The sequence below is a fragment of the Rutidosis leptorrhynchoides genome, chromosome 8 (assembly GCF_046630445.1).
Source record: "Rutidosis leptorrhynchoides isolate AG116_Rl617_1_P2 chromosome 8, CSIRO_AGI_Rlap_v1, whole genome shotgun sequence".
NCBI classification, from domain to species: Eukaryota; Viridiplantae; Streptophyta; class Magnoliopsida; order Asterales; family Asteraceae; genus Rutidosis; species Rutidosis leptorrhynchoides.
In genome coordinates, this window is record NC_092340.1 from 293,040,369 (window position 1) to 293,054,451 (window position 14,083).

The window sequence follows — 14,083 nt, forward strand, 5'->3', positions numbered from 1 at the left end:
AGATATAGAACATGTGTGTAGTTAATTTTAAAAGTCAAGTTAGAAGGATTAACTTTTGTTTGCGAACAAGTTTAGAATTAACTAAACTATGTTCTAGTGATTACGAGTTTAAACCTTCGAATAAGATAGCTTTATATGTATGAATCGAATGATGTTATGAACATCATTACTACCTTAAGTTTCTTGGATAAACCTACTGGAAAAGAGAAAAATGGATCTAGCTTCAACGGATCCTTGGATGGCTCGAAGTTCTTGAAGCAGAATCATGACACGAAAACAAGTTCAAGTAAGATCATCACTTGAAATAAGATTGTTATAGTTATAGAAATTGAACCAAAGTTTGAATATGATTATTACCTTGTATTAGAATGATAACCTACTGTAAGAAACAAAGATTTCTTGAGGTTGGATGATCACCTTACAAGATTGGAAGTGAGCTAGCAAACTTGAAAGTATTCTTGATTTTATGTAACTAGAACTTGTAAAATATATGAAGAACACTTAGAACTTGAAGATAGAACTTGAGAGAGATCAATTAGATGAATAAAATTGAAGAATGAAAGTGTTTGTAGGTGTTTTTGGTCGTTGGTGTATGGATTAGATATAAAGGATATGTAATTTTGTTTTCATGTAAATAAGTCATGAATGATTACTCATATTTTTGTAATTTTATGAGATATTTCATGCTAGTTGCCAAATGATGGTTCCCACATGTGTTAGGTGACTCACATGGGCTGCTAAGAGCTGATCATTGGAGTGTATATACCAATAGTACATACATCTAAAAGCTGTGTATTGTATGAGTACGAATACGGGTGCATACGAGTAGAATTGTTGATGAAACTGAACGAGGATGTAATTGTAAGTATTTTTGTTAAGTAGAAGTATTTTGATAAGTGTCTTGAAGTCTTTCAAAAGTGTATGAATACATATTAAAACACTACATGTATATACATTTTAACTGAGTCGTTAAGTCATCGTTAGTCGTTACATGTAAATGTTGTTTTGAAACCTTTAGGTTAATGATCTTGTTGAATGTTGTTAACCCATTGTTTATTATAACAAATGAGATGTTAAATTATTATATTATCATGATATTATGATATATAATATATCTCAGTATGATGTATATACAGTTAAATGTCGTTACAACGATAATCGTTACATATATGTCTCGTTTCGAAATCATTAAGTTAGTAGTCTTATTTTTACATATGTATTTCATTGTTAATACACTTAATAATATATTTAATTATCATTTAACATAATTAACCAAGTGTATCAATATCTTAATATGATTCATATGTACCTAGTAAGACGTTGTTATAACGATAATCGTTATATATATCGTTTTCGAGTTTCTTAAATTAATAGTCTCATTTTTATGTATATAACTCATTGTTAAAATACCTAATGAGATACATACTTATAATAAAAACATGTTAACTATATATATAACCATATATATGTCATCGTATAGTTTTTACAAGTTTTAACGTTCGTGAATCACCGGTCAACTTGGGTGGTCAATTGTCTATATGAAACATATTTCAATTAATCAAGTCTTAACAAGTTTGATTGCTTAACATGTTGGAAACATTTAATCATGTAAATATCAATCTCAATTAATATATATAAACATGGAAAAGTTCGGGTCACTACAATTTTAGCTTTGTACTTGGTAAAGGTACGCTAAAGGGTTGATGTCTCTGTTCGGGATTTGGTTGAGTTTTCCCAATGTGAGGGATTTGAGCGGGGTCTTAGCGCTCGGATTTTGATTGATAAGTCGCGAGTGATGATTTTAGTTGTTACAGGTGATTCATTGGGAAGAATTATCTAGGAAAGTCGGATTGGGACTTATGTTGAGGACCGTGGAGTGTTGGTCCGGTTGGTTAAGTGACGAGGATAACGAGGACGTGATCGATTCTAAGTGGGGGAGAGTTGTAAGACCCTAATATTTATTGTACATAGAGTATAAATGGCGTACATGAAGTGTATGATGCAGGGCGTAAATTTTAAGCTCAGAAACTGCCCAGACCAGTGTGCGCGCCGAGAACCATAAGGTGAGCGCGCCGCGCACTATGCCGGCGACGGTTTCCTGTCTTTTTCTATTTTTAGTTTAATGAGGGGCTTTTTGGTCATTTCACTTGAGGCCGGATCTGTGGACTTTTCAGCTGGTTTGGATCCATTGTTGGATCATTTTCACATCCACAAACACACTCTCAACTATCTAGAGAAAGAGGGAGATTTTTAGAGAGAGAATTGGGGTTTTGGAGAAGAAGAAGCTTGGTTTGATCAAAAGCACAAGTGTTAAAGTTGTTCACCTCGTTCCTAGCTACGTTTTGGTTGTTGTGGTAAGTTCTAACTTCGAATTTTATTGTTTGATTTTGATATTCAAGTTAGGGTTTGAACTTAAATTGTAGATAAACCCATTTAAACTCTTGAAGTGAGTTTAGTGATGCTAGTAATCGGGTTTATGGTTGTTGTTGGTGGGTTTTGGGTTGGTGAACAAATTGGCCATGATTAGGACTTGTAATTGGGTTTAATCACTAGGTTTAGTGATTATGGAAGTGTTGAAACCCATTATAGTGTATTTGAAAGACTAATTTTGAAATAAGTCAAAATTAGGGTTTATGGGTGATTTTGAGAATCATAAGTGTTTAACACTTACGATTGGGTTAAATTGGCATATAAGGACCATTCTCACTTGTGTTAGTGATCATTGGTTAGTTTGGGCGCGTTTTGTGTTTGTAAGTGCAATTGGTCAAATTTGCACTAAGTGTTGAATTGAGTTGGTTTGTAAATCCACTCTAAGTGTGTTGTTGTATTTGTGATAATGGAATAGGTACTTTCCATTGATGGGTTGCGGATTATTCGGTGGCATTCATCAAGGCGACAAGGTGAGTGTTAATATCCTATGTGCATAAGTGGTTCTCGGTTATAGAGCTCACTTCACATATAGGTGGATTTGATGGACTTGTGTATAGGTCCAATTGGCACGGTTGTGCATTTTGGTTGACCACCTTTGGCGAAGTGCACATCTTGTGTGTACGTTATCACACGTGGTTGTGATGTGGATGATATAACCCCAATGGCGAAGGGTTTCGATATTGAGAAGTGAGTCACGTGTGGATGTGGATTCCCGATGACGCGTGTAGTTTTCGGTCATCTTATTGAGTTTTGAAGTGGATCACGTGTGGATGCGGATTCATGATGACGCGTGTAGTTCGGTCATCTTATTGAGGTAGTGATCTCGTGTGGTTGCAGATTCACTAAGGCTCGTGTAGTTCGGCCAACCTCGATGTTGTTGTTGTAGTGACCCGAACTTTTCCATGTTTATATATATTAATTGAGATTGATATTTACATGATTAAACGTTTCCAACATGTTAAGCAATCAAACTTGTTAAGACTTGATTAATTGAAATAGGTTTCATATAGACAATTGACTACCCAAGTTGACCGGTGATTCACGAACGTTAAAACTTGTAAAAACTATATGATGACATATATATGGTTATATATATAGTTAACATGATATTATGATAAGTAAACATATCATTAAGTATATTAACAATGAACTACATATGTAAAAACAAGACTACTAACTTAATGATTTTTAAACGAGACATATATGTAACGATTATCGTTGTAACGACATTTAAATGTATATATATCATATTAAGATATATTAATATATCATAATATCATGATAATATAATAATTTAACATCTCATTAGATATAATAAACAATGGGTTAACAACATTAATTGAGATCGTTAACTTAAAGGTTTCAAAACAACACTTACATGTAACGACTAACGATGACTTAACGACTCCGTTAAAATGTATATACATGTAGTGTATTTAGATGTATTAAAATACTTTTGGAAGACTTCAAGACATATATCGAAACACTCATACTTAACGAAAATGGTTACAGTTACTTTCCCATTCTTTTCTTTCATCAAGAATTCTAGTCGTATTCTTACCCGTATTATACACAGCTTCAAAACGTACTTACTATGGGTATATACCAATAGGAACTAGCATGGGATTCCACTCTTGATTATGTCATGTATGACTAATCAATTTTAACTTCTACCATGAGCTAGTCAACTAACTAGAACTCCTTTTAACCCCACTCACCACTCACCAATTAACACTCATCATTCACTCCATTTCACTTCCAAATCTCTTTCTAATTCTCTCTCAACACACCCACACTATTATGAACGTATTTTTCCAGTAGTTAATCATCATCTTCATCAAAAATCACTTCAAGAATCAAGCTATAATCATCATAGGAAGAACACTTCAAGAATACTTCAAAAATCCCTTCAAGTTTACTAATTTACTTCCAAGCTTTCTAATCCATTCCAAGTAATCATCTAAGATCAAGAAACCTTTGTTATATACAGTAGGTTATCTTTCTTATTCAAGGTAATATTCATATTCAAACTTTGATTCAATTTCTATAACTATAAACTATCTTAATTCGAGCAAAAATCTTACTTGAACTTGTTTTTGTGTCATGATCCTACTTCAAGAACTTTCAAGCCATCCAAGATCCTTTGAAGCTAGATCATTTCTTGTCACTTCCAGTAGGTTTACCTACTAAACTTGAGGTAGTAATGATGTTCATAACATCATTCGATTCATATATATAAAACTATCTTATTCGAAGGTTTAAACTCGTAATCACTAGAACATAGTTTAGTTAATTCTAAACTTGTTCGCAAACAAAAGTTAATCCTTCTAACTTGACTTTTAAAATTAACTAAACACATGTTCTATATCTATATGATATGCTAACTTAATGATTTAAAACCTGGAAACACGAAAAACACCGTAAAACCGGATTTACGCCGTCGTAGTAACACCGCGGGCTGTTTTGGATTAGTTAATTAAAAACTATGATAAACTTTGATTTAAAAGTTGTTATTCTGAGAAAATGATTTTTATTATGAACATGAAACTATATCCAAAAATTATGGTTAAACTCAAAGTGGAAGTATGTTTTCTAAAATGGTCATCTAGACGTCGTTCTTTCGACTGAAATGACTACCTTTACAAAAACGACTTGTAACTTATTTTTCCGACTATAAACCTATACTTTTTCTGTGTAGATTCATAAAATAAAGTTCAATATGAAACCATAGCAATTTGATTCATTCAAAACGGATTTAAAATGAAGAAGTTATGGGTAAAACAAGATTGGATAATTTTTATCATTTTAGCTACGTGAAAATTGGTAACAAATCTATTCCAACCATAACTTAATCAACTTGTATTGTATATTATGTAATCTTGAGATACCATAGACACGTATACAATGTTTCGACCTATCATGTCGGCACATCTATATATATTTCGGAACAACCATAGACACTCTATATGTGAATGTTGGAGTTAGCTATACAGGGTTGAGGTTGATTCCAAAATATATATAGTTTGAGTTGTGATCAATACTGAGATACGTATACACTGGGTCGTGGATTGATTCAAGATAATATTTATTGATTTATTTCTGTACATCTAACTGTGGACAACTAGTTGTAGGTTACTAACGAGGACAGCTGACTTAATAAACTTAAAACATCAAAATATATTAAAAGTGTTGTAAATATATTTTGAACATACTTTAATATATATGTATATATTGTTATAGGTTCGTGAATCAACAGTGGCCAAGTCTTACTTCTCGACGAAGTAAAAATCTGTGAAAGTGAGTTATAGTCCCACTTTTAAAAATCTAATATTTTTGGGATGAGAATACATGCAGGTTTTATAAATGATTTACAAAATAGACACAAGTACGTGAAACTACATTCTATGGTTGAATTATCGAAATCGAATATGCCCCTTTTTATTAAGTCTGGTAATCTAAGAATTAGGGAACAGACACCCTAATTGACGCGAATCCTAAAGATAGATCTATTGGGCCTAACAAACCCCATCCAAAGTACCGGATGCTTTAGTACTTCGAAATTATATCATATCCGAAGGGTGTCCCGGAATGATGGGGATATTCTTATATATGCATCTTGTTATTGTCGGTTACCAGGTGTTCACCATATGAATGATTTTTATCTCTATGTATGGGATGTGTATTGAAATATGAAATCGTGTGGTCTATTATTATGATTTGGTATATATAGGTTAAACCTATAACTCACCAACATTTTTGTTGACGTTTTAAGCATGTTTATTCTCAGGTGATTATTAAGAGCTTCCGCTGTCGCATACTTAAATAAGGACGAGATTTGGAGTCCATGCTTGTATGATATTGTGTAAAAACTGCATTCAAGAAACTTATTTTGTTGTAACATATTTGTATTGTAAACCATTATGTAATGGTCGTGTGTAAACAGGATATTTTAGATTATCATTATTTGATAATCTACGTAAAGCTTTTTAAACCTTTATTGATGAAATAAAGGTTATGGTTTGTTTTAAAATGAATGCAGTCTTTGAAAAACGTCTCATATAGAGGTCAAAACCTCGCAACGAAATCAATTAATATGGAACGTTTTTAATCAATAAGAACGGGACATTTCAGTTGGTATCCGAGCGTTGGTCTTAGAGAACCAGAAAATTTGCATTAGTGTGTCTTATCGAGTTTGTTAGGATGCATTAGTGATTCTGGACTTCGACCGTGTTTTCTTTAAAAATGATTGCTTAACATTTTTGTTGGAAACTATATATTTTTAACATATGAATATTATGTGATATATTAATCTCTTAACGTGTTTGATATTATGTGATAGATGTCTACCTCTAGAACAAGTCCCATTGACTCACCTAATAATAATGAAGAGTCAAATGTAAATTGGAATGATTCGTGGACTGATTCACAAGTTCCCGAAGAGGAACCGGAAGAAGAGTCGGAACCGGAAGAAGAATCAGAACCGGAAGAAGAATCGGAACCGGAAGAAGAATCGGAACCGGTGGGGGAAATAATAAAACGGTTAAGTAAAAGAGAATCCTCAACCAACCGACCAAGGTTAATTATGGTCAATGGTGTTTCCGCCAAGGAAGCAAAATATTGGGAGGATTACCAATTCTCCGATGAATCGGATTCCGACGAGAATTCCGATGATGTTATAGAAATTACCCCAACTGAATTTAAAAAGGCAAAAGAAAATAATAAGGGAAAGGGCATAAAAATAGAGAAATCTAATTCCAACCCCGATGAACTTTATATGTATCGTCAACCCCCGAAGTCCTTAAGTTGTAACAATGACCCGGGAACCTCTAAACCACCAGGTTTTTCTAAACCAATGTGGAAAATTACGGCTCGTATTAGGGGAACATCATATATCCCTAGAAACTTGGAAAAACGAACCAAAACCGAAGAAGAAGAAACAAGCGAGTCGGAATAAGATAGTTGTATTCGTGTGGTGTAATATATGTAATATAGTGTGCTTATGCTTTATGATATATGTAAAAATTGCTTGTATTAATAAGTATTTTTTTTTTTTTTTATGAATCTAACTCTTGTCTATTTTACAGTATAAAAACACAAAATGGATAGACAACCCAATATTTTAAGAGACCTACCCGGAGACATGATTGATGAAATCTTGTCTAGAGTCGGTCAGAATTCCTCGGCACAACTATTTAAGGCGAGATCAGTTTGTAAGACATTCGAAGAACGTTCCAAGAATGATTTGGTTTATAAAAGGCTTTCGTTCGGAAGATGGGGGATATCACATTGGGAAATCCATAAGTTACGATGTGTTTACTTTGACGCATATATTGCGGGGAACCCAAATGCTATTTTACGCAACGGGTTAAGAAATTATTTTGACTCAGTATATCCAAATATAGGACTTCGTGATTTAGAAAAAGCGGCTAACATGCAACATAAAGAAGCATGTTATGCTTACGGGTTAGTAATGTTCGCTTCTCACCAAAGTGAGAACAAGAACATCGGGCTACAACTATTAAACAAAACGTTCCCTCAAGTGACGGAGTCGGTAATTGGGGTAAGAAATGAGGTTTTTAGGTTATTACGAGACTGTTGGTCATTATGTAACCATCGTCCCTTTGACGACGTTACAACACGCTGTCTTATCAACGGCCATAACGGTTATGTTCCACAAGACCAAGGATGGGAAGTAGTCCTAGTAAAACCAGAATGCATGACTTGTTTCTGGACGTATGAATTACGTGTCTTTATTGCCTTTGCTGAACGACTTGTGTACTAGCTAGAATTATCTTCAAAACTATCTTGTATCAAAGTTATTGTGTGCTATATTTCATGCTTTATGTAAAATAAGCGGTATTGTAAGTTTGTAAAATATTGTATAAAAGTTTGAACGCGAAATATTATTATAATCAGTTTTTCATATAGAATTGTAGTAGTTGAATTGTATATTAGCTACTAAGTATGAACTTAACGGGTAGGTACTACCCGAATTTAAACTTATAAAACGCTAATATGAAGAAAAAGCTTTTATAAATGAGTTCATATTATGCTACGAAATACTATTAACTACTCTTAATATTCTGTATGATTAACTTGTTCCATTTGACTATTTTGAAGGAAATGGCACCGACTACTCGACACACCGTGAATATGAATGAAGAGGAATTCCGTACTTTTCTAGCTTCAAACATAGCCGCAGTACAGGCTGCGCTATATACCAACAATAACCTTGGATCTGGCAGTACAGGAAATCGTGTAGGATGCACCTACAAAGAATTCACTGCCTGCAAACCTTTGGAATTTGATGGAACCGAAGGACCGATCGGATTGAAACGGTGGACCGAGAAGGTTGAATCGGTGTTTGCCATAAGTAAGTGTACTGAAGAGGATAAAGTGAAGTACGCTACGCATACCTTCACAGGTTCTGCGTTAACATGGTGGAATACCTATCTAGAGCAAGTGGGACAAGATGATGCGTACGCACTACCGTGGTCAGCATTCAAGCACTTGATGAATGAGAAGTACCGTCCCAGAACCGAGGTAAATAAGCTCAAGACAGAACTTAGAGGGTTACGAACCCAAGGCTTTGATATTACCACGTACGAAAGACGATTCACAGAATTGTGCCTATTGTGTCCGGGAGCGTTCGAAGATGAGGAAGAGAAGATCGACGCGTTTGTGAAAGGATTACCGGAAAGAATCCAAGAAGATATAAGTTCACACGAGCCCGCCTCCATACAACAGGCATGTAGAATGGCTCACAAACTAGTGAACCAGATTGAAGAAAGAATTAAAGAACAGACTGCTGAAGAGGCCAATGTGAAGCAAGTCAAAAGAAAGTGGGAGGAAAACGGTGATAAGAATCGCCAATACAGCAACAACAGCAATTACAACAATAATCGCAACAATTATCCCAACAATCGCAACTACAACAAACGGCCCAACAACAACAACAACAACAACAGCAACTACAACAATCATCCTAACAACAATAATAACCGCAACAACAACAACAATCAGAAGCAGCTATGCCAAAGGTGTGAAAAGAATCACTCGGGGTTCTGCACCAAATTTTGCAACAAGTGTAAAAGAAATGGTCATAGCGCGGCGAAGTGTGAGGTCTACGGACCAGGGGTTAATAGAACGAAAGGAACAAATGGTGTCGGAACGAGTAATGGCGGAGCAAGTAGTGTCGGAGCAAGTTATGCCAATGTAGTTTGTTATAAATGTGGAAAACCGGGCCACATTATTAGAAATTGCCCGAACCAGGAGAACACGAATGGACAAGGTCGTGGAAGAGTTTTCAATATTAATGCGGCAGAGGCACAGGAAGACCCGGAGCTTGTTACGGGTACGTTTCTTATTGACAATAAATCTGCTTACGTTTTATTTGATTCGGGTGCGGATAGAAGCTATATGAGTAGAGATTTTTGTGCTAAATTAAGTTGTCCATTGACGCCTTTGGATAGTAAATTTTTACTCGAATTAGCAAATGGTAAATTAATTTCAGCAGATAATATATGTCGGAATCGAGAAATTAAACTGGTTAGCGAAACATTTAAGATTGATTTGATACCAGTAGAGTTAGGGAGTTTTGATGTGATAATCGGTATGGACTGGTTGAAAGAAGTGAAAGCAGAGATCGTCTGTTACAAAAATGCAATTCGCATTATACGAGAAAAAGGAAAACCCTTAATGGTGTACGGAGAAAAGGGCAACACGAAGCTACATCTTATTAGTAATTTGAAGGCACAAAAACTAATAAGAAAAGGTTGCTATGCTGTTCTAGCACACGTCGAGAAAGTACAAACTGAAGAAAAGAGCATCAATGATGTTCCCATTGCAAAAGAATTTCCCGATGTATTTCCGAAAGAATTACCGGGATTACCCCCACATCGATCCGTTGAATTTCAAATAGATCTTGTACCAGGAGCTGCACCAATAGCTCGTGCTCCTTACAGACTTGCACCCAGCGAGATGAAAGAACTGCAAAGCCAATTACAAGAACTTTTAGAGCGTGGTTTCATTCGACCAAGCACATCACCGTGGGGAGCTCCTGTTTTGTTTGTCAAGAAGAAAGATGGTACATTCAGGTTGTGTATCGACTACCGAGAGTTGAACAAACTTACCATCAAGAACCGCTACCCACTACCGAGAATCGACGACTTATTTGATCAACTACAAGGCTCGTCTGTTTATTCAAAGATTGACTTACGTTCCGGGTATCATCAAATGCGGGTGAAAGAAGATGATATTCCAAAGACTGCTTTCAGAACACGTTACGGTCATTACGAGTTTATGGTCATGCCGTTTGGTTTAACTAATGCACCAGCTGTGTTCATGGACCTTATGAACCGAGTGTGTGGACCATACCTTGACAAGTTTGTCATCGTTTTCATTGATGACATACTTATTTACTCAAAGAATGACCAAGAACACGGTGAACATTTGAGAAAGGTGTTAGAAGTATTGAGGAAGGAAGAATTGTACGCTAAGTTTTCAAAGTGTGCATTTTGGTTGGAAGAAGTTCAATTCCTCGGTCACATAGTGAACAAAGAAGGTATTAAGGTGGATCCAGCAAAGATAGAAACTGTTGAAAAGTGGGAAACACCGAAAACTCCGAAACACGTACGCCAGTTTTTAGGACTAGCTGGTTACTACAGAAGGTTCATCCAAGACTTTTCCAGAATAGCAAAACCCTTGACTGCATTAACGCATAAGGGGAAGAAATTTGAATGGAATGATGAACAAGAGAAAGCGTTTCAGTTATTGAAGAAAAAGCTAACTACGGCACCTATATTGTCATTGCCTGAAGGGAATGATGATTTTGTGATTTATTGTGACGCATCAAAGCAAGGTCTCGGTTGTGTATTAATGCAACGAACGAAGGTGATTGCTTATGCGTCTAGACAATTGAAGATTCACGAACAAAATTATACGACGCATGATTTGGAATTAGGTGCGGTTGTTTTTGCATTAAAGACTTGGAGGCACTACTTATATGGGGTCAAAAGTATTATATATACCGACCACAAAAGTCTTCAACACATATTTAATCAGAAACAACTGAATATGAGGCAGCGTAGGTGGATTGAATTATTGAATGATTACGACTTTGAGATTCGTTACCACCCGGGAAAGGCAAATGTGGTAGCCGATGCCTTGAGCAGGAAGGACAGAGAACCCATTCGAGTAAAATCTATGAATATAATGATTCATAATAACCTTACTACTCAAATAAAGGAGGCGCAACAAGGAGTTTTAAAAGAAGGAAATTTAAAGGATGAAATACCCAAAGGATCGGAGAAGCATCTTAATATTCAGGAAGACGGAACCCGGTATAGGGCTGAAAGGATTTGGGTACCAAAATTTGGAGATATGAGAGAAATGGTACTTAGAGAAGCTCATAAAACCAGATACTCAATACATCCTGGAACGGGGAAGATGTACAAGGATCTCAAGAAACATTTTTGGTGGCCGGGTATGAAAGCTGATGTTGCTAAATATGTAGGAGAATGTTTGACGTGTTCTAAGGTCAAAGCTGAGCATCAGAAACCATCAGGTCTACTTCAACAACCCGAAATCCCGGAATGGAAATGGGAAAACATTACCATGGATTTCATCACTAAATTGCCAAGGACTGCAAGTGGTTTTGATACTATTTGGGTAATAGTTGATCGTCTCACCAAATCAGCACACTTCCTGCCAATAAGAGAAGATGACAAGATGGAGAAGTTAGCACGACTGTATTTGAAGGAAGTCGTCTCCAGACATGGAATACCAATCTCTATTATCTCTGATAGGGATGGCAGATTTATTTCAAGATTCTGGCAGACATTACAGCAAGCATTAGGAACTCGTCTAGACATGAGTACTGCCTATCATCCACAAACCGATGGGCAGAGCGAAAGGACGATACAAACGCTTGAAGACATGCTACGAGCATGTGTTATTGATTTCGGAAACAGTTGGGATCGACATCTACCGTTAGCAGAATTTTCCTACAACAACAGCTACCATTCAAGCATTGAGATGGCGCCGTTTGAAGCACTTTATGGTAGAAAGTGCAGGTCTCCGATTTGTTGGAGTGAAGTGGGGGATAGACAGATTACGGGTCCGGAGATTATACAAGAAACTACCGAGAAGATCATCCAAATTCAACAACGATTGAAAACTGCCCAAAGTCGACAAAAGAGCTACGCTGACATTAAAAGAAAAGATATAGAATTTGAAATTGGAGAGATGGTCATGCTTAAAGTTGCACCTTGGAAAGGCGTTGTTCGATTTGGTAAACGAGGGAAATTAAATCCAAGGTATATTGGACCATTCAAGATTATTGATCGTGTCGGACCAGTAGCTTACCGACTAGAGTTACCTCAACAACTCGCGGCTGTACATAACACTTTCCACGTCTCGAATTTAAAGAAATGTTTTGCTAAAGAAGATCTCACTATTCCGTTAGATGAAATCCAAATCAACGAAAAACTTCAATTCATCGAAGAACCCGTCGAAATAATGGATCGTGAGGTTAAAAGACTTAAGCAAAACAAGATACCAATTGTTAAGGTTCGATGGAATGCTCGTAGAGGACCCGAGTTCACCTGGGAGCGTGAAGATCAGATGAAGAAGAAATACCCGCATCTATTTCCAGAAGATTCGTCAACACCTTCAACAGCTTAAAATTTCGGGACGAAATTTATTTAACGGGTAGGTACTGTAGTGACCCGAACTTTTCCATGTTTATATATATTAATTGAGATTGATATTTACATGATTAAACGTTTCCAACATGTTAAGCAATCAAACTTGTTAAGACTTGATTAATTGAAATAGGTTTCATATAGACAATTGACTACCCAAGTTGACCGGTGATTCACGAACGTTAAAACTTGTAAAAACTATATGATGACATATATATGGTTATATATATAGTTAACATGATATTATGATAAGTAAACATATCATTAAGTATATTAACAATGAACTACATATGTAAAAACAAGACTACTAACTTAATGATTTTTAAACGAGACATATATGTAACGATTATCGTTGTAACGACATTTAAATGTATATATATCATATTAAGATATATTAATATATCATAATATCATGATAATATAATAATTTAACATCTCATTAGATATAATAAACAATGGGTTAACAACATTAATTGAGATCGTTAACTTAAAGGTTTCAAAACAACACTTACATGTAACGACTAACGATGACTTAACGACTCCGTTAAAATGTATATACATGTAGTGTATTTAGATGTATTAAAATACTTTTGGAAGACTTCAAGACATATATCGAAACACTCATACTTAACGAAAATGGTTACAGTTACTTTCCCATTCTTTTCTTTCATCAAGAATTCTAGTCGTATTCTTACCCGTATTATACACAGCTTCAAAACGTACTTACTATGGGTATATACCAATAGGAACTAGCATGGGATTCCACTCTTGATTATGTCATGTATGACTAATCAATTTTAACTTCTACCATGAGCTAGTCAACTAACTAGAACTCCTTTTAACCCCACTCACCACTCACCAATTAACACTCATCATTCACTCCATTTCACTTCCAAATCTCTTTCTAATTCTCTCTCAACACACCCACACTATTATGAACGTATTTTTCC